Source organism: Podarcis raffonei, chromosome Z, assembly GCF_027172205.1.
Source record: "Podarcis raffonei isolate rPodRaf1 chromosome Z, rPodRaf1.pri, whole genome shotgun sequence".
Classification (NCBI taxonomy): domain Eukaryota; kingdom Metazoa; phylum Chordata; class Lepidosauria; order Squamata; family Lacertidae; genus Podarcis; species Podarcis raffonei.
Window position 1 is genome coordinate 46,425,942 of NC_070621.1, and position 22,779 is coordinate 46,448,720.

General features: G+C 46.6%; 1 long non-coding RNA gene across 1 annotated transcript in view; it reads right to left on the reverse strand.

Moving 5' to 3' along the window:
- Window positions 1-728: 728 nt before the first annotated feature.
- Window positions 729-22,779, reverse strand: part of LOC128406720 (uncharacterized) — a 32,082-nt gene continuing 10,031 nt past the window's right edge. Inside the window, exon 2 of the long non-coding RNA XR_008328593.1 lies at window positions 729-1,359. This is a non-coding gene — a long non-coding RNA (uncharacterized LOC128406720). The remainder of the gene's footprint in view (window positions 1,360-22,779) is intronic.

Genomic DNA, 22,779 nt, shown 5'->3' on the forward strand with positions numbered 1-22,779 from the left:
TACATCCATCGCAGATGGGAAGAGAAGCAGATGGCTATCAGGGGACTCAGATGCCATTTTGAGAGGAGGAAGGAGGAGGAAAGAAAACTGCATTTGTTTTCCCTCTGTAGAAATTAAATATTGGTCTGTTTGATTAGAAACGAATGCAGGGCTATAACTGGCCAGTGGGACAGAAACAGTCTGGGGTAGCCTGGCTCAGTTTCTACAACTGGGAACCTATTGGAATAGAGGAGGGGGAGGGAAGGACACACGAAGCTGCCATATACAGAGTCAGACCATTGGTCTATGTTAGGGCTGCCATACGTCTGGATTTTCCTAGATGTTACCAGATGTCCAGGAGAAATTTTCGAAAGGCAGATCTTAGGCAAATCAATTGAGAAACCTCTCTCTCTCTCTCTCTCTCTCTCTCTCTCTCTCTCTCTGCGTTTTTGTGAAAGCTCAACAACTTTGGGGTTTGTGTAGGGGCCTCTTTCAGCCATATCTGGAGATGCTGCTGGAGATTAGACTTTCTGCATGCAAAGCAAATGTTCTACCACTGAGCTACAGGGACACAGTTCAGTCTTTTCAAAGCTTTCCTCTGCAATCAAGAGGGCTAGAAACTTGACGGGGGGGAAGCAACCACCCTTAGTGGGCGTTACTGTATATTCCAACCTCTCCTCTGGCTCAGCTGCTAAACTGCATGTATGCAAAGTAAAGTCACAGAAGCACAAAAAGTACATTGACACACATCCTGTCAGTATGATTATTTATTAGATTTTTGTCATAGGGTATGGTTTTTTTAAAGCATGGGATCCTAACAGGATCATTTACTTAACTGCCACCAATAGTAACAGTGTCAAACTGAAATGTCAATTCATTCCGCCTTGAGCTGAAACCCACTTGGTTCAAAAGTAGTCATACTGCAAGAAACATCTAATAGGTAGTCTTGTCCAGAGCATTTTAGCAATTGCCTCATTACATGTGTGCCCTAATAAGAAATATGTTTCCCATTTTGCCTTCTGTACATCTGAGAAATTGGCATAGCCGATCAAGCAGAAGTCATTGTGCTCAATGTCAGAGTTATCTGGGTCTTTAATGAGTCTCTGGAGGGGTCTGCAATGGATTTTGCTGCCAATTTAATGTTCAGCTGCTCACTGCAAGGGAGGGGGGGTGGAGACAAAGAACGGAAAATGGATTTGGTGCTGCAAATTGTATCCGCAACATAAACCTCTATCTGGTCCAGCATCTTCAGGCATTGTTGGTGTGGGGTCTCCATGATAGCATCAGGTATGCAAGTTTCATGGACCAGTTGCCCTAAAAGGAACTGTTTCATGGCTCATCTTGCTCAAAGAAGAGATGCCTTGCTCAGATCTTGGCAATCTGTTATGCAGAAAAATAGAAAACTTCTTTATGCTTGGTTTGATTATTTGTCCATTGAGCTCAGTATTGTCTGTTCTGGCTAAAAGTGACTTTCTGGCATCTAAGATGGGGATCCTTCCCATCATCTGCTGTCTAATTCTCTTATCCACTGCATGCAATACATGTACCTAAAGGTTGAGCAATGGGTTAACTCATTCAGCTGTGTTCCTAGCAATAGTATAAAATCATAGACTTGGAAGAAATTCTGAAGACCATCTAGTCCAAACCTCTGCAATGCAGAAATATGTATAGTTGGCTAATTTCCCAAAGCAAACTTAAAGAACAACGCCCCCCCCCAAAACCCCACCCACCTAAATGCTGGTGGCTGAAATCTAGCAAAACACTTTCAGGGGTGAGAAGGGGGAAATTAAATGAAATTCTTTTGCTTCTTCTTATCTTTAGGTTCAGGAGAAAAGAACAGGAGAAGAGAACCAGTCACTAGAGGGACAGTAAGCACGGGTAGGGAAGCACAATCTTGTCTCTTTCAGTTTTGTCCAGTTTCTCATTATTCCAGTCTTAAATTCCATTCATCCATTTCTGAATTACTTTGCCCTAAATATATTTGGTAGCAATGTGCTAAGTCAAATACTCTACGATGTTGAAATCTGGAGCTCTGTCCTGAACTCCATTAAAGTTTTGGAAACAATGCAGAATAACTTTTTTGGGAAGCTATACTCTCTATCATCAAGAATATCAGCAGCTCTTCTTCATACTTAATCTGAGTAGCCAACAATTAAGGCAATAGCAGACTGCACTCAGTTAAAGTATATTAAAAGAATTGCTGCTATGCCCATTGAGTGTTTTCCTGCACTGTGCTATATGGAATTGAGTGATACCAGACTTGGTTGTTTTAGACTATTACTAATTTCCAGAACTGAGCTCTGCTTGGGCCTTGAATAAATGTCAGCTAAGGGATTGCCTCTTCTGGATAGAACTCAGAAGGGACCTACAGCTAAATAGAAACACAGCTTTCCCCCCCTTGGTATGCACTCTCAAGAACAGAGCATTTTACAGCTAGTTATCTGACCAAACTTTCACAAGTTTCCTCGGGCTGCATTTCCAAGTGATGTTCACTGCAGTCTTGGATGGCTGTACACAGACAAACTTTGTATCTGTGGACAACCTCAGGTACAAAACGTTACTCATTATCTGTTAGGCTGCCCCTTGTGTAGAGATCCAAGAGTTCACTTTACACATGCAAGCAGTTACACCCCAGCATAAATTGTTTGGTTTCTTTCGAGAGGCACTAATAGCTTTGTAATACAGAGAGTGGCCTTCTGTACACTGGCTGCATAAAATAAAATCAGGAAAAAGGAGTTGGATAAAATCACTATAAGTTGTTTTGGTGATTCGGAGGTTTAATCTGAAATCAAGCTATGTATGTTCTGTATTATTTTATTAATAATATTGCTACAGTTTTGTATGGTCTTTGGATGGAACACTAAACTTATGAACTGAACAGAAAATGTGTATTCATTTTCACATATATTCCTCCTAATAGGCACATTTTTGTGTGCAATGTTGCCTAAGACAGACATTCCCCACGAAGCAATTTCTTCTAGTGCCATTTTGCCCATTGTTTCCACTAAACCTGTGTGTTTCAGTATACACTAACCTTCCAATGCTTTCTTCTTGGTATGCTTAAAAAAAGAAAGATATGTATCAGAAAATTCAGAAGAGTGAATTCCAAAGGATAGCTGAATTTTATGTGACATTTCAGTTCAAGACGTGAAAACGGGGCAAGTTAACTTGAAAACTGGAACCAAATTAATTTCTCCTCTTTCTGTAGTATATGGAAAGATTGAATCATTGTTAACCTCGGGGAAGGGGCACAGCTGGAGTTGCCAACTCAAGTGCATGCTTTGCATTGCAAAAGGTCCTTCAATTTAAAAGGAACTCAAGTAGCAGAACTGGAAGAGAGCGTTCTGTCTGAGGCTCTGAAAAGGTACAGCCAGCCAAGAGTAGAAAAGGCTGGGATGAGTGCACCAGCGATATGACATAGTATGTAGAAGCTTCGTGTGTTCCTATTTAGCTTGCCCTCCTTTGATCAGAATTCATTTCCATGTTGACATTTAAAATGTATCGACTTTCTTCCAAATCAGACGAGGAACAGAATGTTGAATATGGTACATCACGACATTGCAAAGTTTCAAAAGATCTAATGTCATTTAAAATGGTAATTAAAATACTGCGTCCCACCTTTTGAACCAAAAAGTCTCCCCACAAAGCAACTAACTGTGAGCTCAAATACTGCTAAGCCAGCGATGTGGATCTTGTGGCCCTCCAGCTGTTACTGGACTTCAACTCCCATTATCCATGACCATTGGACCATGCTGACTGGGGCTGAGGGGAGTTGGAATCCAAGAACTGCTGGAGGGCCACAGGTTCTCCGCCCCTGCTGTGCAAGAATAAAATAATGGACGAAACATTTCCTTAGGCTCTAGAATGAACAGACATAACCTCTGCAGAGAAGTCCCACCTCCCAATGACAGGAAAGAATGCTAACTGGTGAAAGTCTCTCTTATCTAGAGGGCTGTAGATAAGAAGCATCAAGGCATTGCCAGTTCCATGGGACAAGGGTTGTGAATGGTTGCTTGGGGTTATCATAAATATAAGCAGCATAATCTCTTCTGGCTGTTACTATTTTCATTCAGCTTTCGGGTATCAAAACGTTAACCTGCTGCGAATTAAAATGGCCTTTTACCGCTTCAATCAAAGCCCACTGAAATTGACAGAAGTGTTTCCATGGCGTGTCCCATGCAGGTACTGTTGTGGGGGGGGGGGCTTATGTTTTCCACCTATTCCATTTTGGCCTGTGCCCCACTTTTTAAAAAAGAAAGAAAGATGTAAATGGATTAGCAGAGCCTCCTTTTTTCACCACCAAGCAACCACAGTTTGCCCTACTAAGAATTTAGGAGAAGGGTTTCATTCTAAGGCTTATAATACTCAGGCTGGACTAAATTTTTGAGCCACTGGAAGTTCTACCTTAATCTCAAGTAGGGGGGTTTGGATTCTGCATTGAAACTGCCTCCTCTTTTTTTGCATCTTGGTCATGAGGAGCAAGTCAGCTGGTAGATGCCATTCACACATACCCTTTATGCTCTCATTCTGTGAAGCATCCTATGAAACTCCTCGCAATCAATCCTACAATTCTCAGAGTTGCTTAACTGGCAATCCTTCTTTGCAAGGAACTCTGGAAGCTAAAGCTCTGTGAGATGTATAGGGGTCCTCTCAACAACCCTCAGCACCCTTAACAAACTACAGTCCCCAATGTGAAGTCCTAAAATCCAGGTATAACTAGGATTCTTTGAGTTGAAACCATGACTCTTTAAAAGCAGGACCATGGTGCTCTCTCCTGGGATTCTCCTCACCTAAACACAAATGCAGCTTCTTTTCTTGTCACCCAGAAACAAGTCTCATCTCCTTGTGGCTGAGCCAACTTTAGACTCCACCTCTCGCCTCATGGCGCCTCTGTTTTCTGTCTCTGCCATGACTCTCCTCATGGCTGCTGCCCCCTCACCAATCTGTCTTCACATAGTTGCTCTGCGGTCCCTCATGGCTTGTGCTATAAATATGCTATAAATGTATGGGGTGTACACAGCCTGGAACAGCTTCCTCAGATTTAGACTTCAGATCCCATGTCAGTGTTGGGGGGTGGGGAGGATGGGGAGCTGTGCTGGCAACTCAGTAGGACTTTGGGATCACCATGGGCACCATATATTGATGGGTACAAGTCAGGGTCCTATATTCCTTGAAGAAGGGCAGACACTTAATATTAAACCATGCCAGCTGAAAGGATTTCAGAAAGCTAAGAGACGTGTCAGGGAGGATGATGTTATAAATAGGTGGGTGGGAGGGAGGGGAGTTGAAGAAAGAGCCTATCCCCCTCCCCACAACTCTTTCTTGAGTTTCAGAGCAGAGGTGCGAATAAAACTCAAGTCTCTGTGGCTCATTGTAGCTCACATGCTGAGCCTCTACATAGCACCTTGTCTCTTTCTTCTAAAAGCTGACAGCAATTATTCCTGAGGGAATAATTGCCAGCAGGCACAGTTCACCTAAGTGGTCTTTTTAACCTCTGGGGGTCCTTACAAGTTTATTGGTGATGCTGGGTTCCGAGTGACAAAATCAATTGTTGTTTTATTTTTATTTTTTTCTGTCAGCTATTGAGGTGAGGCAGGCACAGGAGCCCCAAGAAAACAAAGTGTTGGCAACTCAAGTGGATAGGAGGGAATAGACCTAGATTTCCCTCCTGGGTCTCCAGCTGTTCCCCTGAGCTGGCTCCTCAGGCTGGGGTTGCTCCTTAAAAACATTTGTAGTCCACCCTTCATGTGCACTAGGGAGGGTTGCTCCAGAGAACTGGGATGCTAGACCTTCCATGGCAAAGGCAGGAACAGGGAGGGCTACCACCCAATAATATCATCAGGGACTTTCACTGGCATCTGCCTGGCAGTTTCATTCCTGACTTCAGCCTGCCAACTTCCACTGGCTTCCACCTTTGAATAGCCACTGGGCTGGTTCATCCTTCCACCCTGTACCTGGAGCTGGCTCCTGTCACATAATTCCCAGGAATGTCACATCTGGTGGGCTACCTATGTCAGCCCAATGCACCCAGACACATACCATTCACCTCAACAGCATTCAAAACCTCCCATTCACACATGGAGACACATTCACTCATCAGCCGCTCTCCATTCACACACGTATATGCCCCCAGCTTCAGTCCACAAATATCCACACAGTTTCTGTCAACGGGCTTCCAAAGCTGAGTTTGAACCCACTTACATCCCAAACAACAGTCTGTTTCAGGAATTGCAGTGTTCACCATTATCCAAATGTGAATGCTACTGGCTTCCATTTCCCAACATTTCCCAGCTTCCACCAGGTCCATCGCCAGACATCAGCCAGCCTCCAGCTATGGAGACCTTCAAGGCACAAACCCACTCATCATGCCACAGCCTCCCACTGCCAGATGATCTCCTCCTTGGTCGGTGAAGTACTTAGCCTTGGGAGACTCCTGGAAGGCCACCCTCAGCCCTCAGACTAGAGGTTCCCCATCTTGGTCATAAATAAATGGTTTTTAAAATTGGTGTTTCCAACATTAGTCATTCTCAGAGGAGACCCATGGAGTCAATAGACCAAGCGTGAGGAGGAGGAGGAGGTAGGTGGGAGGAAGTGCCACCTGCCTGGGCTGGCTGCACAAAGGCAGGCAGGTGAGGGACTGGCCAAGGGGAGACTGGGGTTGATGGGGGTGTTAAGGTCAGCAGAGGTGGGGGCCTCTTAGTAGTTCCATCACCCTCAGAAGTGCAGTGGCCCAGGAGAGGGCATCCTCCTCCTGAGTTGTGGAATTCCCTCTCTGCAGAGGTAGATCAGGTACCCTCACTTTATAACTTATGACAAATGTTGAAGACGTGTCTCTTTACCCTGGCATTTGAAATCTGAGGTGTGTGTTTTCTGGGCCCTCCCAATTCCTGTGACTAATTTGTTTTAAATGTTTTTAATACTGAATTTTAGACTGCTGCAATCCACCCTGTGATCTGCTGATGAAAGCAGGTACAGAACAACAAGACTTGCTGCTCTCCCACATGACTGCCTTCGGACCTGCCTCCCATTGGCATGTGACCCCCCAGAAGATATTGTGGCCCTCAGGCTGAGGAAAGCTCCTCCCCTTCTTGTTTTCAGTGAGGTTTATAGGTGGGGTGTGTTGTTCATTATAGGTCATCCCGGTTCAAATGGAGACACCCAGATTTATCTATATAAAATGCATTTCAAGACCTGCACAAGAGAAACTCCTTTTCATACAAAAGCAATTCCTTGTTCTTGACACATCTTGGCTCCTCCAGCATGTGGGGGAAGTCAAGCGTGCATCAAACTGAAGTTGGGCAGTTCTAAGGGAGAAACAAATCAACCACAGACTTGATTCTGTCCATCCAAGCAAACCCAGATGGGTAGGCAAAGCCTGGGGGTGAAAAGAAGAAGAAAAAGCAATGTTTGCTCCTAAAACGCCTTAAGTAATTATATTTTAGCATAGGCTTTTTTAAAAAAATGCTACAGATTAGTTTTGGCGGCCTTAGTGGTTGTGGGGGAGCTCTGTTGTTATTCCATTAAACAGGAACATATGTAAGCCCTAAGCCAGGATGTATATCAGCTTCCAGCCAGCTTAATGTCTCCTGAATAATAGAAATTTAAAGTTGGAAGCCTCAGACGTCACACAGTGAAACCCTCTGCTCAATGCAGGATCTGCAGTGCAGGATGCAACTAGGGGAAACAGCCATAGCTCAGCCATACACCATCTCTTTTGCATGTCATAGGTCCCAGCATCCCCAGGTAAGGCTGGGAGAGAATCCTGTCTGATTTGGTATAAAGGTGTGGCTTGTGGTGCTTATTTAAAGGAAGGAGAGCAAATGCAAAGCCTTTTGTGGTCCTGGAAGTGATGAGATATCTCAGGTTAGCAACTTAGTTGAACTTCAAAACTAGCCAGATGATAGCTCAAGAAATACCATGTCATTTCCCCCCTTAAAAAAAGTGAAATATTGGTTACTGTAAGGTGCTTCCTGCCATCTATTAGAGAAGGGCCATAGCCATAGGTAGAGCACCTGCTTTGCATGCAGAAGGCCCTAGCTTCAATCAACAGCATCTCCAGTTAGGGCTGGGAGAGACCTCCTGCCTGAAATCCCAGAAAGCCACTCCCAGCCAGTAAAGACAATACAGAGATAAATGTCATGAAGTTTCCTGTGTTCCTTCCCAACTACAACATCCCTGGAAGATTGCCAGTTCAGCCTCTGCCTAAGTACCTCCAGCAAAGATAATCCCATCACCTCGCAAGGGAGAATCTCCCCCTGCCAAAGAGAGCTTATTGTTACCCAGAATGATTACCCAGAAACTGCTTCCTTGCAATTTCCTCTCATTAATTCTAGTTCTGCCCTCTGGAGCAACCAGTGACAAGCCTCCTCCATCTTCTGTATGACAGCCCAACAGATATTTGAAGACAGCTGTCATGTCTCCCCTTAATTTTTTCTTCTTCAGGCTAAACCCACACCCAGCTCATTCCACTTTTCTTTATAGGACTTGGTTTTCCAGACAGACCCTTCACCATCCTAGTTGCCCTCCTCAGAACATGCAACAGTTTGCAAATGCCATTCTTAAAATGTGGTGTCCAGAACTGGACACAGTCCTCCAGATGAGGCTTGAAATATAATTGCATCTCATTTCGAGATGCCTCACTTCCTGGCTGCACCTTTTTGGATCTCCTTATGACCTTGCATGCCCCTTGCATTGAAGCCCTCTCATTTGCCAGTGTTCTTCTTCCAATCTGGCATCCTGGGATCCTTAACCCTCTCCTGACCCTGATACTTTAGGAAAGGGTGAGGGGTTAACTTGGTAAACCAGATTACACAATGAAATAGAGAGAGCAAAATCGTCCTATAGTCAACACTAGCTGAACTGGCAAGTAGATTCTCCTCCACATCCCCAGAGAAGGGCTATAATTTAAAAGGTAGCAGCTTTGAGGCACAAAACAAAGTTTCAGTCTGTCCTCCTGTTAGAAGGTGCAGCCTAGAAACAGTAGCTTCCTTTAAACCCATTTAGTGGCCCTAATATCCCAGAGCAAGCCACCACCATTTAAGGTACAATATCAAAAACAGCTTAAAAGAAATCACAATCACAAGGCGTGTCCCTGAACATATATACCTCAGGTGTCAAAGGACAAAGAGGTGCATCGTTGGTGTTTATGTTCCACCTTCAACTCTGAGGAGCTTCAGGAGACATGCATGGCTCCCCTCATTCTCATTTAATCCCCCGAGAACCCTGTGGGGTAGGTTAGGCCAAGAGTCAGCGACTGGTCCAAGGTGAAGTTCATAGCTGAGTGAGGATTTGAACCCTGGTCTCGCAAACTTTAACCACTGTACCACACCAGCTCTTCATTGCATGAGCCCACTAAACATAGGATGTTGCTTTATGCTAAGTCAGACCCTTAGTCCATCCAGCTCAATATTGTCTACACTGACTGGCAGCAGCTCTCCAGGGTTTCAGGCAGTGATATCTGCTAGCCTTACCTGGAGACGCCAGGGATTGAGCCGGGGCATTCTGCACCATGCACGTATTGGGAGCTGAATGATGAAGAGGACAGAAAGAAAAGAGAAAACTGTGCTTGCCTGTACAGCTGTAATGCTCACTTCAGTGGCGTTGCAGAATGTGGGGTGAGTGAGAAATTTAGCATGGAGGGAAACATCAAGGGGAATAAAAGTCGGCTGGCAAAGAGAGACCTGAGGGAGGGGAAGGGAAGAGTGTGCAGCTGAGATGAGGGAAAGTGGGTGCATAGCAACAGACCTGAAAGGAGCCTGCTCTGACAAGAGACTGTGATCCAATTAGTGGCAAATAACTGACGTCCTTGCCATGTAACCAACAGTGATTTCGGGTTGGGTTCTTTGGTGACTTTGTTTATTCATTGTTATCATTGTTAATTAATTGGGTATCTTAACTGTTTCAATCCATAAAGAAATACTGCTCAAGATGCCATTAGACTCAAAGATTGATTGCCTGTCTGCCTCTCTGTTGAAATTGAGCACACAAGAGGGCTGGCTAGATCTGAGCACAGCGCCACCTAGTGGTGGGAGAGGGGGGCTAACTTCTATCATTACAGCATGCAATAGGAAGGAACGATGTGAAAAGAGGTCTCTGGGCCTCATTCAGCACCCAGAGGCTTTGAGGGCATGACCTGGAAGATGCACAAATCATCTGGGAAGGATGCAGGTTGGTTTCCAGGCACCCCGGGGCTCCTGGGCAATTGATGGAGAGGGCCAGTGACTCCCATAGATAGATGATTGGACATCTGCCTTGCATGCAGAAGGTCCCAGGATCAATCCCCAGCTTCTGCAGGTAGGGCTGCAGGTAGGGAACCTGGGGCCCTCTGCCTGAAGCACTGGAGAGCTGCCAGTCAGTGCAGACAATGCTGGGCTAGGGGGACCCAATGTCTGACTTGGTCTAAAGTAACTTCTGGTGTTTCTAAACCAGTGAAGGCCCAAAAACCCAATCAAAAGGTTTATTTAGGGCAAAGGCTAAAAAGAGGGAAATGGGAGAAACAGTAGGTGGTGTTCAACTAGATTTTAATCAAGAGCACACCCATTGAAATTGATGAGCATGACTAAGTTCAGTCCATTCACTTCAGTAGATCTACTCTAAGTAAAACCTGATTGGCTACCACCCAGTATGCACAATCAAAAGGAAAATAAAATACTTACCTGGATTATTGGTCTACCTAATCCAGTGTTTCCCAAACTTGGGTCTGCAGCTGTTGTTAGACTACAACTCCCATCGTCTCTAGTTGGCAGGACCAGTGGTCAGGTATTATGGGAACTGAGGTCCAATAAGAGCTGGAGACCCAATTTAGGAAACACTGTTCTAGTCCTATAGTAGGCAAATGAACATAGCAAAGAGTTATGCCTAAGGTCACCCCCACAGGGGTAGCCTGATCATAGCTGTCAACTTTTGGATTTGAAAATAAGGGATCAGCAGCCTCACCTGTCCCAGAGACAGTTTACGGGATATCCAGCAATCCGGGATAGCCGTGGGAGGCAGCGGGAAACAGCGCTGAAATAAGGGAATTTCCTGCAAAAAAAGCGAAGGTTGACAGCTATGAGCCTGATGGAGTCCATCTAAAGCAGTTTCCTATGTTCCATTGCTATAGCCTTGTCCTCCCTGTAGAACGGGGGTGGGGAACCTGCGACTACATCGGATACTGCCTTGTACGAAGTCTGAGCATTGGTAAATCTGTGTTGTTGGCACTGGCTGCCAGCTGCTCCCCTGGCAGGGAACACCCCCAGCCTTACCTGGAGATGCTAGGAATTGAACCTGGGGCCTTCTGCATGCAAGGCAGATGCTCTTCCACTGCGATCCTTCATCATCACCACTGCTGACCCTCATGATCTCTGCCCTTATGGGGGCTAGAATCCAAAATTTCTGGATGGCAGCACTTTGGGTGCCTCTTGCTTAGGAGGAAGAAAAAACTAGACAAATACAATTATCCTTTTGATCAAGAGGCACAGAAGCACACAAAACAGTGGCAATACACAAACGAAGAGTTAACAAAAAGAAATGCTGCTTCCTTAACAAACCTTATTTTTTATTATTCTTCTTTCACGAGAAGAGGAATGAATAGGCACCACACATTTCATGCAGACACATCAATCTCTTTATCCCAAGACAAGCCTACTCTAGCTTTGTACTAGACCTAATTAGGTTTTAAATGAGATTCCAGCACCCATAATAGCATATTCTGATTGTTCTTTTTATATTGCGCAGGTCCCAAACATTCCTCAAGTCTACATTATTAAACACCAAACCACCACCTGTTCACATTCACGGGGTGAGGCCACGCATTGCAGCCTCGCAGCCCACCCTCACACAACCTGCAGGCACATTCCACCTCCCACCAAGATACATCAGCTGGTGTTTAGTGCAAGCACAGCCCAGCCTGTGCGATTGTCATGGTCTACAAAATCTTAAAGCATTGCAATCTATAAAAATTAAGTGCATGGTGACCTGTTTGCATGATTTTGGCTCACAGCAGGGATGTGTGTGTGTGTTGGTTGCGCATGGATAATTTTAAAAATAATTATTTTCCAGACTGAAGATGGTAAAAACTATATTTCAGGCTTGGGCACTGGGAATACTATTTAGTGTTTGTTTTCCTAAAGACTCCTATGCATTAGGAGAATAGGAACATAAGTAGAGCCTGCTGGATCAGGCCAATGGCCTATCTAGTCCAGCATTGACACAGTAACCAACTAGATGCCTGTGAGAAACCTAAAATCAGGACCTGAGCACAAGAGTCCTCTCCCCTCCTGTGGCTTCCAGTAACTGGTATGCAGAAGCATTCACGCTCCCAACTGTGGAGGCAGAGCAGAGCCCCCGTGGCTAGCAGCCCTGATAGCCTTTTCCTCCACAAATAGTCCAATCCTCTTTTAAAGCCATACAGGCAGGTGCCTGTTGCTGACTCCTGCAGGAGCAAGTTGCACAGAAGAATGTTGTGAGTCGAAGACCCGCCACCCGCATAGGAGTATAATAAGACACAAAGACACATTATTTTAGGTTAATGGGCAAAATTAGGCCACAACATTTATTGGTTACAGCATGTGAGTAGTATTGGCTTAGGCATTGGATGAAACAGCAATACATGACTCCACCCCGCTCAGCTGGGAGTCATATCAGGGTTAACAACCAATGGGAGGAGCTTGTTGATGCAAATACAACTGGAAGCTCCCCCATGATGTCACCGGGGGTCGTGCCATGGCCCTAGCCACCAGCAGGGCATCGGACAGGATCCACGACCACCGGATTCCTTTAACAGAATACCCAAAAGAGGAGGGGTAGACGATGGCCCATACCCAATCCTCCAACACAGCACACCTATTCCAGTGCCTAACCACCAATACCAGAAAGTTGTGACAAATTGCTATGAGGTAGGCGAAAAAACCGAGAGGCTGGTGCCAATTTGCCAAATGAATAAAGAAGTCCTAGCAGGCCCCTTGGGCAACCAAGACGACCAACCAAAGTCCAAAGCAAGGTCAATATGCAAAAGAAGCTGACCTAAGAGGTAGGGAGGGCGGGAGAGCCAAAGAAAGCAGGAACAGACAGGGAGCTGAGCGCTGCCACGGCTGTTTAAATGAGGCTAGCACCGCCCACCAGCTGGTCCTATTGGTCGGCTGGAAGGCTTGGCAGCAGAAGCAGAAGCAATGAGGAACAGGGAGCTGAGTACGCCTCCCTGCCCCTGCGGGAAGCTGCTCCCGCTCACGACCCCTCCCCTCTGGGAGGAGAAGAGGCCCTGCTGGATTAAATCAAAGGTACATCTAGCCCTGTGCCCTATTTCTCACAGGGACCATCAGATGTCCAACAATCATGGTGACCAGTCAAGAGCCAACAAACAGGGCTTGAAAGCAACAGCCCTCCTCCTTTGTCTACAGTGTCTGATATTCTGCAATATACTGTGCCTGTAACATGGAGGTTTCTTTTCCTATTGTGGCTAATAAAAATGTAAGGTTGGTCCTGCTAGATCAGACTACATCTCTCAGAAGCCCACAAGTAGTCCTTGAAACCAGAAGCCATGTTCTGCTGCGCAGATGATGCCATTTCCCATCAGAGTCTGAACCAGAAGTCCTGGCATCCTAGCTTGGACCGCATAGTCTGGATGGTGGAGGAAGGCCTGACCACAAACCTCAGTAACTACAGGGGCCGGGAGGAATAAACAAACCTTGGTGGGACACCAGTGCTAGGACGTAGCCAGGGAGCCGGCAGAATCAGGAAATGCAATGCATCCAGACCAACCACAAAAATATCAGTTAAAGGCTTGCCAAAATCACCCGAGGGCCTTCTCGGTAGTGGCGCCCTCCCTGTGGAATGCCCTCCCTTCAGATGTCAAGGAGGTAAAGAATTATACAACTTTTAGAAGACATGTGAAGGTAGCCCTGAACTGGGAGGTCTTTAACACTTGTTGTTTTATTATGTTTTTAGATATGCCGTTAGCCACCCAGAGTGGCTGGGGAAACCCAGCCAGATGGGCAGGGTATAAATAATTAAATTATTATTTTTTATTACTATTGCCCCCAGGACAGAAGAACCTAAGAAGAGCCTGCTGAATCAAGCCTGTGGGCCATTTTGTCCAGTATTGTACTCTCGCAATGGCCAACCCAATGCCCATGGGAAGCATGCAAACAGGACCCAAGAGCAACAACAACTCTCCTGACTTGTGATTCCCAGCAACTGATGTTTAGAGGCATATTGCCTCCGGCAGTGGAGGTGGCAGAGTCAACAACACACCTGAACTGAAGCCCAGAGCAGAAGTGTGTGGCTGGCAACAGAAAGGCCTACTCAGGAGGAGAAATCATAACATCAAATGGCCTCCAGAGAGGGGCCTCACAGATGTTCCACAAACTGCTGGGGAAACATGGGTAGCTATAAAACATTTTGTTTGCTGCCTATTACTAGTGGAACATGAAGAGGTCAGAGAGCAACTCCCCGTGGGGAAAGATTACCATGTCAGGGGCTTTTAAGCTTACAAAATAAGCTAGTAATAGGGTTGGGATATGAAAAATAGTGTATGAAATTTTGTGTACTATATATAGGAACAGGTTTTCCTCCCTCTCTCATAAGGGTGGAGCCTGGGGTCCTTCAATAAAGCTGAATGTTGATGGATTCAGGGCACACGAAATGAAGACAAAATGGCACCAGAGTGCATATTGAGAGGTAATGTGATGTAATGGTTAGAGTGTCAGACTAGGACCTGGGAGACCAGGCTTCAAATCTCCACTCAGCCATGAAGCTCACAGTGGGACAGCCTCAGGGGGTTGCCGTGGGGGATAAAATGAGGAGGGAGAGAATCACGAATGCCATTTTGAGCTCCTTGGAGAAAAAGGTGAGATAGAAATGCAACAAAGAAATAAATCAATGACTCTGTTTACCCTGCACTGTCAGAGGTAGTGTGCTCCCGAATACCAACTGCAGGAAGGGAGAAGGCTATTGTGCTCATGGCCTGCTTGCAGGCATCTCAGAAGCGTCTGGCTGGCCACTGTGACAACAGGGTGCTGAGCAAGATGAGCCACTGGCATGATCCACCAGGGCCCTTCTTATCTTTTTGGAATTCCTCTTCAGCACAAGTTGTGCAACTGGATAGCTCACTGCTGGTATCAGCATGTGTGCACAAAAACTAGCGCCTTGCCCCTCTGGACAGCTGCCCTACCTCACCAGCTGATGGAGAATCCCAGCCTTGCAGTAGCCCTGTTAAGGGAAACCAGACAGCAACTGGTTTTCAGTAGCATAGTGCTTCTGAGAATGGAGGCTTATGGTTTGTTGCCATTGGCAGAACTCATGAATCTGCCTAATTCGGGGTGGGCAAGCTGTGGTCTTCAAGATGCCACTGGACTCCAGTTCCCAGCAGTGGTCAATGGTCAGGGAATATGGGAGGTGGAGAACTGCTGAATGGCCACAGGTTCCCCATCCCTAGATTAATCCTAAATAACATAAGAACCTAAGAAGAGACAGCCTAGTGGATCGGACCCAAGACCCACCTAACCCAGCATCCTGTCCTTGCAGTGGTAACCAGGGAGGCCTCAAAGCAGGACCTGAACACAACAGCACACACCCCACCTGTGATTTCCAGCAACTGGTATTCAGGGGCACACTAACTCTGACAGTGTAGGAAGTGCAAAGCCATTATGACCAGCAACGATTGATAGTCTTATCTGCCATGCATTTGTCTAACCCTCTCCTAAAGCCATTTTGTCTAACAGCTCCATTATCACATATTGTGGTGGCAAATTCCACAAAGTGAGTGTGCATTGTGTGAAGAAGGGGCTGAATCCACTGCCTATAAAATGTTAGCTCCTTAGTATGAGCATTACAGGTCTCTTTCTCTCTCTCTCTCTCTCTCTCTCTCTCTCTCTCTCTCTCTCTCTCTCACACACACACACACACACACACACACACAGACAGACTGCTTGCCTGCCTGCCTGCCTGCCTGCCTGCCAAAATATTATGTCTGGGGCCAGCCAGTTTCAAATGAGATACAAATGTTATCTCCATGGTAATTATATCTCAAGCTGCCCCCATCACTGATTCTGCTTCTACCTCAGAACTGATTTGCCCACACATTCCGCCCAAAATAGACTGACTTCTCATCAGCAAGGGACCTTTGCTAATTTCTTGTTATTAGAATTCAACTTCATTTACATTCGCCAATTGATAACTGGCTTCAGTTTGATGTGAAGACCAAGAGGCACCCAATGAAAGAAGATGAAGATGATGAAAAAACAGTGTGCTGTAGTGGTTAGAGTGTAAGACTTGTATCCCAGGGTTCAAATCCCCACTCGACCATGAAGCTCACGGGGCCAGGGACTGCATCTCAGCCTAACCTACCTCCACAGGGTTGCTTTGGGGATTAAATGAGGAAGAAGAGAACAAGCAATAACTAAATAAATAATAATGAAGAACGCCAAATAGGAGCCTCCCCCTCAGAACCCATGGAATAACTAGCCAATTTGACCTAGAAGAGTTGTCCTTCTGAACCCCAAAATTGACAGTCAGTTTGACCATGAAACTTAGAAGGAGTATGACTCCACCCCATCCATTGCATTCACTCTCAGAGCATAACTGTCTGCAGTGCCCTAATGGAAGGAGCAGAGACCTTCCTCCACTTACACTGAGCATTTATAGGAAATAATTAGGGCTGCCAAACAGATTTTATATCTTTTTTAAAATGTTATCTGCTCTTAGCTGATTGATTAAATTTGGAAATGTACACATATTTACCCAAATATCAGTATAGAGGCCCTTTTCCGGGTATGAAAGGGGGAATATTTTATTTTTCATTCAGTGTTCCAGTAGCCTGCCTAAAATAATAATAAATAGCACACCTTTAACCAGTGTTATTAAAATTTGCCTGCATCGGTTAACTCTCATCCCCACTGATTAAGCTTTGGTCAATTAATCTTTCAACCATTCTAGTCAGAGCTTGCAGCCCTAGAAACAATCAAACAAATCAGCTAGATAATTTTCTCCATGAGTGTCATTGAATAAGCATAGGGTAGGAATTTGGTTTCGTTTGCATCTTAATGCAAACCAGCTTAATTTGCACTTCCTAGGATAATAAGCATAAGATAATAAGCAAACACAGCTTACTTTTGAAATTTGCACTTCTTTAGATTTTGCAGTGCAGTTCTCCTATCCAAAATGTGCACAAAGATGCATTAAATTAGGGCAAACTGCTTGCAAAATGTGCATGTTAGGCAGGATCATGTGCAAAAATGGGTATTTTAGAGAAAATGCAAACTAAAATGCTGGTGAATTTTCATTAGGACTTTTTTTTTAAGAAATCAAGTTGCTGCAGCCATGTTGCAAACTGAATTTGACTGGGGGGGGGAGAGAAACGAAGATAAACCAAAACTTACGCAATCATCTATGCTTCTGACTTATATACTGCCCTTTGCTGATAAGCCCCTAGGGCATTTAATTTGATTATTCTTCACCTTTACTGTGGAAGCTCACCCCAGCATTCAGCTAGTCAAAACATTATTGTGTGGAGAAGTTGACATTTACTGGTAAGCCCTAGGATTTGGAAAGGTTCAAAGGGAAATTGACCAAGAAGCATCAGCAATGAAATGCCTTAAAAATATATATATGACCCAAAGTCATCCATGTTTCTAACATTTCTAGGTAACAAACATTAACAATGAACGTAACCTGTTGCCATGTTGCTGACATCAGCCCTTCTATTTCCATTGTTCCAGTATGAATCCTTATTGCCGTGAAAATGATGCCATGCACAAGAAAAAGGTCTCAGTAGTAAAAGTAAAAGGTAAAGAACCCCTGGACGGTTAAGCCCAGTCAAAGGCGACTATGGGGTTGTGGCGCTCATCTCACTTTCAAGGTGAGGGAGCCATCGTTTGTCCACAGACAGCTTTCCAAGTCATGTGGCCAACAGGACTAAACCACCTCTGGTGCAATGGGACATCGTGATGGAAGCTAGAGCGCACAGAAACACTTAACCTTCCTGCCGCAGCAGTACTTATTTATCTGCCTGCACTGGTTTGCTTTTGAACTGCTAGGTTGGCAGGAGCTGGGACAGAGCAATGGGAGCTCACCCCATCACAGGGATTTGAACCGCTGACCTTCCGATCAGCAAGCCCAAGAGGCTCAGTGGTTTAGACCACAGCGCCACCTGCATCCCTATTGGTCTCAGTAGTAGGCTTGATGGAACCCCAACGTTATGGGGTTGAAACCCTATGTGAGAGGGAATCTAGAACAGTGCAGTGAGGACTGTGAGGACCCAGGGGCCATGGGATGCTGACTGATTATTAACATAAGAACATTAAAAAGCCCTGTTGGTCAGGCCAATAGGCCATCTATTCCACCAACTTGTTCTAACAATGGCCACCCACATGCCAGTGGGAAAGGAGCAAGCAGGACCCTAGCACAAGTGCATCATCATCATCATCATCATCATCATCATCATCATCATTATTAAATTTATATACCGCCCTATACCCAGAGGTCTCAGGGCAGTTCACAGAAAAGATCACAATATATAAAATAAAAATAAAAACAATAACCCAATAACCCCCCCCCCAAAGAGCATCATTTTAAATGGGCCTAGGATGTCAACGAAGTCAACCAAAGGCCTGATTAAAAAGGAACATTTTTGCCTGGAGCCTAAATGTGTATAACGAAGGCACTAGGCAAACTTCCCTGGGGAGAGCATTCCACAGACAGGGAGCCACTGCAGAGAAGGCCTGTTCTTGTGTTGCCATCTTCCAGACCTCTCAAGGAGGAGGCACACAAAGAAGGGCATCAGAAGATGATCTCGGGGTCCGGGTAGGTTCATATGGAAAGAGGCGGTCCCTCCTGCGGTTTCTAGCAACTGGTATTCAGAAGCATTGTTGCCTCCAACTGTGAAGGCAGAGCAGATCCATCATGCTTTATGCAATACTCATTCTATATCTGTCTGTCTGTCTATCTACCTACCGTGGTACCTCGGGTTACAGACACTTCAAGTTACAGACTCCAGAAATAGTACCTCGGGTTAAGAACTTTGCCCCAGGACAAGAATGGAAATTGTGCGCCAGTGGCAGCAGGAGGCCCCATTAGCTAAAGTGGTACCTCAGGTTAAGAACACACCTCTGGAACGAATTAAGTTCTTAACCCAAGTACCACTGTATCTACGGTATATCTATCTATCATCTATCTATCTATATCTATCTATAGCTATCTATCTATCATCATCTATATCTATATCTATCTTTCTATCTATCTATCTTTCTAGCATTCATTAGATTTCCATAAGTTTCACATAGGCATTCTAATACATAATATTTTTTCTTTTGTTTGATCAACTTCCCGTCCCATTTTCCATGGTGTTTTTTTAAAAAATTCCTCCCCTTTGCTGCACCCTATCAATATTCTTTTAAAGCCATCTAGGTTGGTGGCCTCCTATAGGAGTGAGCTTCACAGTAACTATTCACTACATGAAGATGTTACTTTCTTTTATCTGCCCTGAATTTTCTTTTGTTGCAGGGGAAGAAACTGGAATCCAGGGGAAGAGGGAATGGTGTCAAATGGAGGGGCTGGAATCCTGAACAGTGAGCAGCCTAGACTGCAACATCCTGTAATGGTTCTAGGGGTTGCTCGTGCATAAGTTGTCGCCACTCCTGGCTAGGTTACCTGGGTGAACCCTTTCTGTCTGGACAGCCTCTCTCCCGTGGCTGTCTCAATCGCTGGCAGAATCCGTCGGTGGGCGTTTCTTGAATTTCTTCCAGCAAAGAAGTTCTTTGACGCCTAGTCTCCTCCTACTCTCCCTGCGCGGAAGTCTTCTGCGCAGGGAGGGTGTGGGCAGCGGAGGACCCGTGCTCTCCTCGCTGGTCTCCTGCGAGGAGTCCTGGAGCCTCCTCTCCGCTTCCCCCATCGGCCCCCCTCTATCCCTGGTGTTACGCTGATTTTCTTCCCCAGCTGGAGAGCTGCCTCTCTCCCTGCTGGGCCCTTCTCCAGCATCGCTGTGGAGCCTTGCCTCCGCCTCTGGCTCCGATGGCAGTTCCCTGACATCCACCTCCCCCCCAGGACCCCCTCCACCCCCGGCCCAATTTTACGATTCAACCTCGTCCCTTTCCTCGGCCGACGATGCGGGGAATCCCCTGAAGGAGCTGTCACCATCCTCTGAGGATTCAAAACCCGCTTCCCACCCGCTCCGATCTCTTGCCGTGGGGTGGGCCTCCCAGTCTGATTCTTCTCCCTCTGACACCTCCCCTTCCTCCTCTTCGGAGGCAGGAAAACCCAGAAACTCCCCTTCGTCGTCTGTGGTCCCAAATTCTTCCTCCCAGAATCTCGCTAGTGGTTTTGATTTATCCAGGAACAAACTGTGGAATTCTCCCACCAGATAGCCGTCCTTGATTGATTCAGCGGGGACCCACGTGTTTTCTGACCTGGGTTCTCCCTCCCAAGCTACCAAGTACTCCACCTGGCGACCTCGCCACCTTGAATCGAGTATTTCCGTGGCTTGGTTGCAGTGTTCCCTCTCCTCTACCAGCGGGTGGGTGGTGGCTCCTCCCTCCTGCCCTGGAAATTCCCGCCCCTCCCTGTACAGTGAAAGTAGGGACCTATGGAACACCAGATGTATCTTCATGCTGTCAGGCAACTTGAGCTTGAATGCCATGGAGTTCACCTGCTGTGTTACCTCAAAAGGCCCCAGCCGCCTCGGCTGCAACTTTTTGCACCCTCCCTTTAGGGGCAACCCTTGGGTTGACAACCACACCCGGTCTCCCACCCGTATGGCTTCCCCCTCCCGATGGTGCTTGTCCGCCTGCCTCTTGTAAACTTCCTTGGCCCGCTCCAAGTTCATCTTGAGTTGCTGGTGCAAGGCCTCCATTTCTTCAACAAACTGCTTTGCCGCGGGTACACTCCATGCTTCCTCCCCCCTCCCCGGGAAGGCCCTGGGGTGACACCCATAATTGGCCATGAACGGGCTCATTCCCGTGGACACATGTTCAGCGTTATTGTACGCAAATTCAGCCAACGCTAGTTTCTCTACCCAATCATTCTGTCTCTCGCTGACGTAGCAGCGTAGGTATTGCTGGAGTATACTATTCGCTCTTTCGGCTTGTCCGTTGGTTTCCGGGTGCCTCGCTGTCGAGAAGCCCACCTCGACCTGCAGCAAGCTCATGAGCTTCCTCCAGAACCGGGAAGTAAATTGTTTCCCGCGATCCGAGGTGACCCTCGAGGGAGCCCCATGCAGCCTGAAGATGTGATCCACAAACAACCTGGCTGTCTCCTCTGCCGTCACCGCATGTGAGCAAGCTATGAAATGGCACATCTTCGTCAGTAGATCGACTAGTACCATGACTGCTGTCTTCCCCCTTGACTTGGGCAAATCTGTCATAAAATCAATGGACACCACCTCCCAGGGTCTTCCCGGTGTGGGTAAGGGTTCCAGTAACCCTGCGGGGGCAGCCCTCTCCCCCTTTGCCCTCTGGCAGCGGTCGCACCCCCGTACATATTCCCGTACGTCTTCCCTCACCTTTGGCCACGAGAACTGCCTGGTGACGAGCAGCATGGTTTTCTGCTGTCCAAAGTGCCCAGCTGTTGGGTTGTCGTGGAGTTGTTTGAGTACCTTCCCCCTCAAGGTCTCCCCCGGTACATACAGTGCCCCCTTATAGTACAGTAGCCCTTCCTTTTCCCCAAACCCTCCATGGTCTTCCCTTCCATCCCGGAGTTCCCTGATTTTCGTTTGAGCGAACACGTCATTTCTAGTAAGCCCAGCCAGTTCTTGTTTCCCAACCAACGCTCCCCCCCACACCCATCGGTTCTCGGGAAACACGTGTCGGATCTCCGGCGGTCCCTCTCCTTCCATGTACTCCGGCTTCCGGGAGAGAGCATCTGCTCTTACGTTTTCCTCTCCCGGCACGTATCGGATCTCGAAGGAAAACTTAGAGAACTCCTGAGCCCATCGAATCTGTCTCTGGTTGAGTACTCGCGCGGTCCTCCAGTATTCCAAGTTCTTGTGGTCAGTACAAACCTGGATCTTGTGCTGCGCCCCTATTAACAGATGTCTCCATCAGCGAAACGCCGCATAGATCGCAAGCAGTTCGTGGCCATACACTGTATAGTTTTGCTCCAACTTGCTCAGCTTCCTCGAGAAAAAGGCACACGGCCTCCAGCCCTGCTTGGCCCCTGGTTGCAAAAGGACCGCTCCAACGGCTCTGTTGGACGCGTCCGTCTCCAGTCTCATGGGCTTCTCCAGATCAACGTGCAGGAGCTGCTCTTCCAAAGCAAACGCCTTCTTCAGTCTTTCAAAGGATTGCTGGGCACTTTCTGTCCATGCGAACTTCTTTTTGCTACTGAGACAATCTGTGATGGGCGCTGTCAAGTGGGCGAAGTTCTTGATGAACTTCCTGTAGAAGTTGCTGAACCCTAAGAACCTCTGCACATTCTTCCGGGTTTTGGGGGCCTTCCATTCCAGCACTGCCTGCACCTTGCTTGGGTCCATAGCTAGGCCCTTGTCTGACAACTTGTACCCCAGAAACTCGACCTCTCTGGCGTGAAATTGGCATTTTCCCAGCTTGACCCACAACTGGTGCTTCTGCAGTCTCTTTAGCACTTTCCTGACGTCTCTGACATGTTGGTTCTCATTGTCCGAATAGATTAAGACGTCATCCAAAAAGGGTACGCAGTTCTTGTACGGCAGGGGCCCCAACACGTGGTGCATGAATGCTTGAAAGCAGGCAGACCCCGATTGTAATCCAAATGGCATGACTAAGTACTCAAAAGCCCCCAGGGGGGTGAACATCGTAGTTTTCCATTCGTCCCCCTCCCTTATCCTAATCAAATTGTACGCTCCCCTGAGGTCCA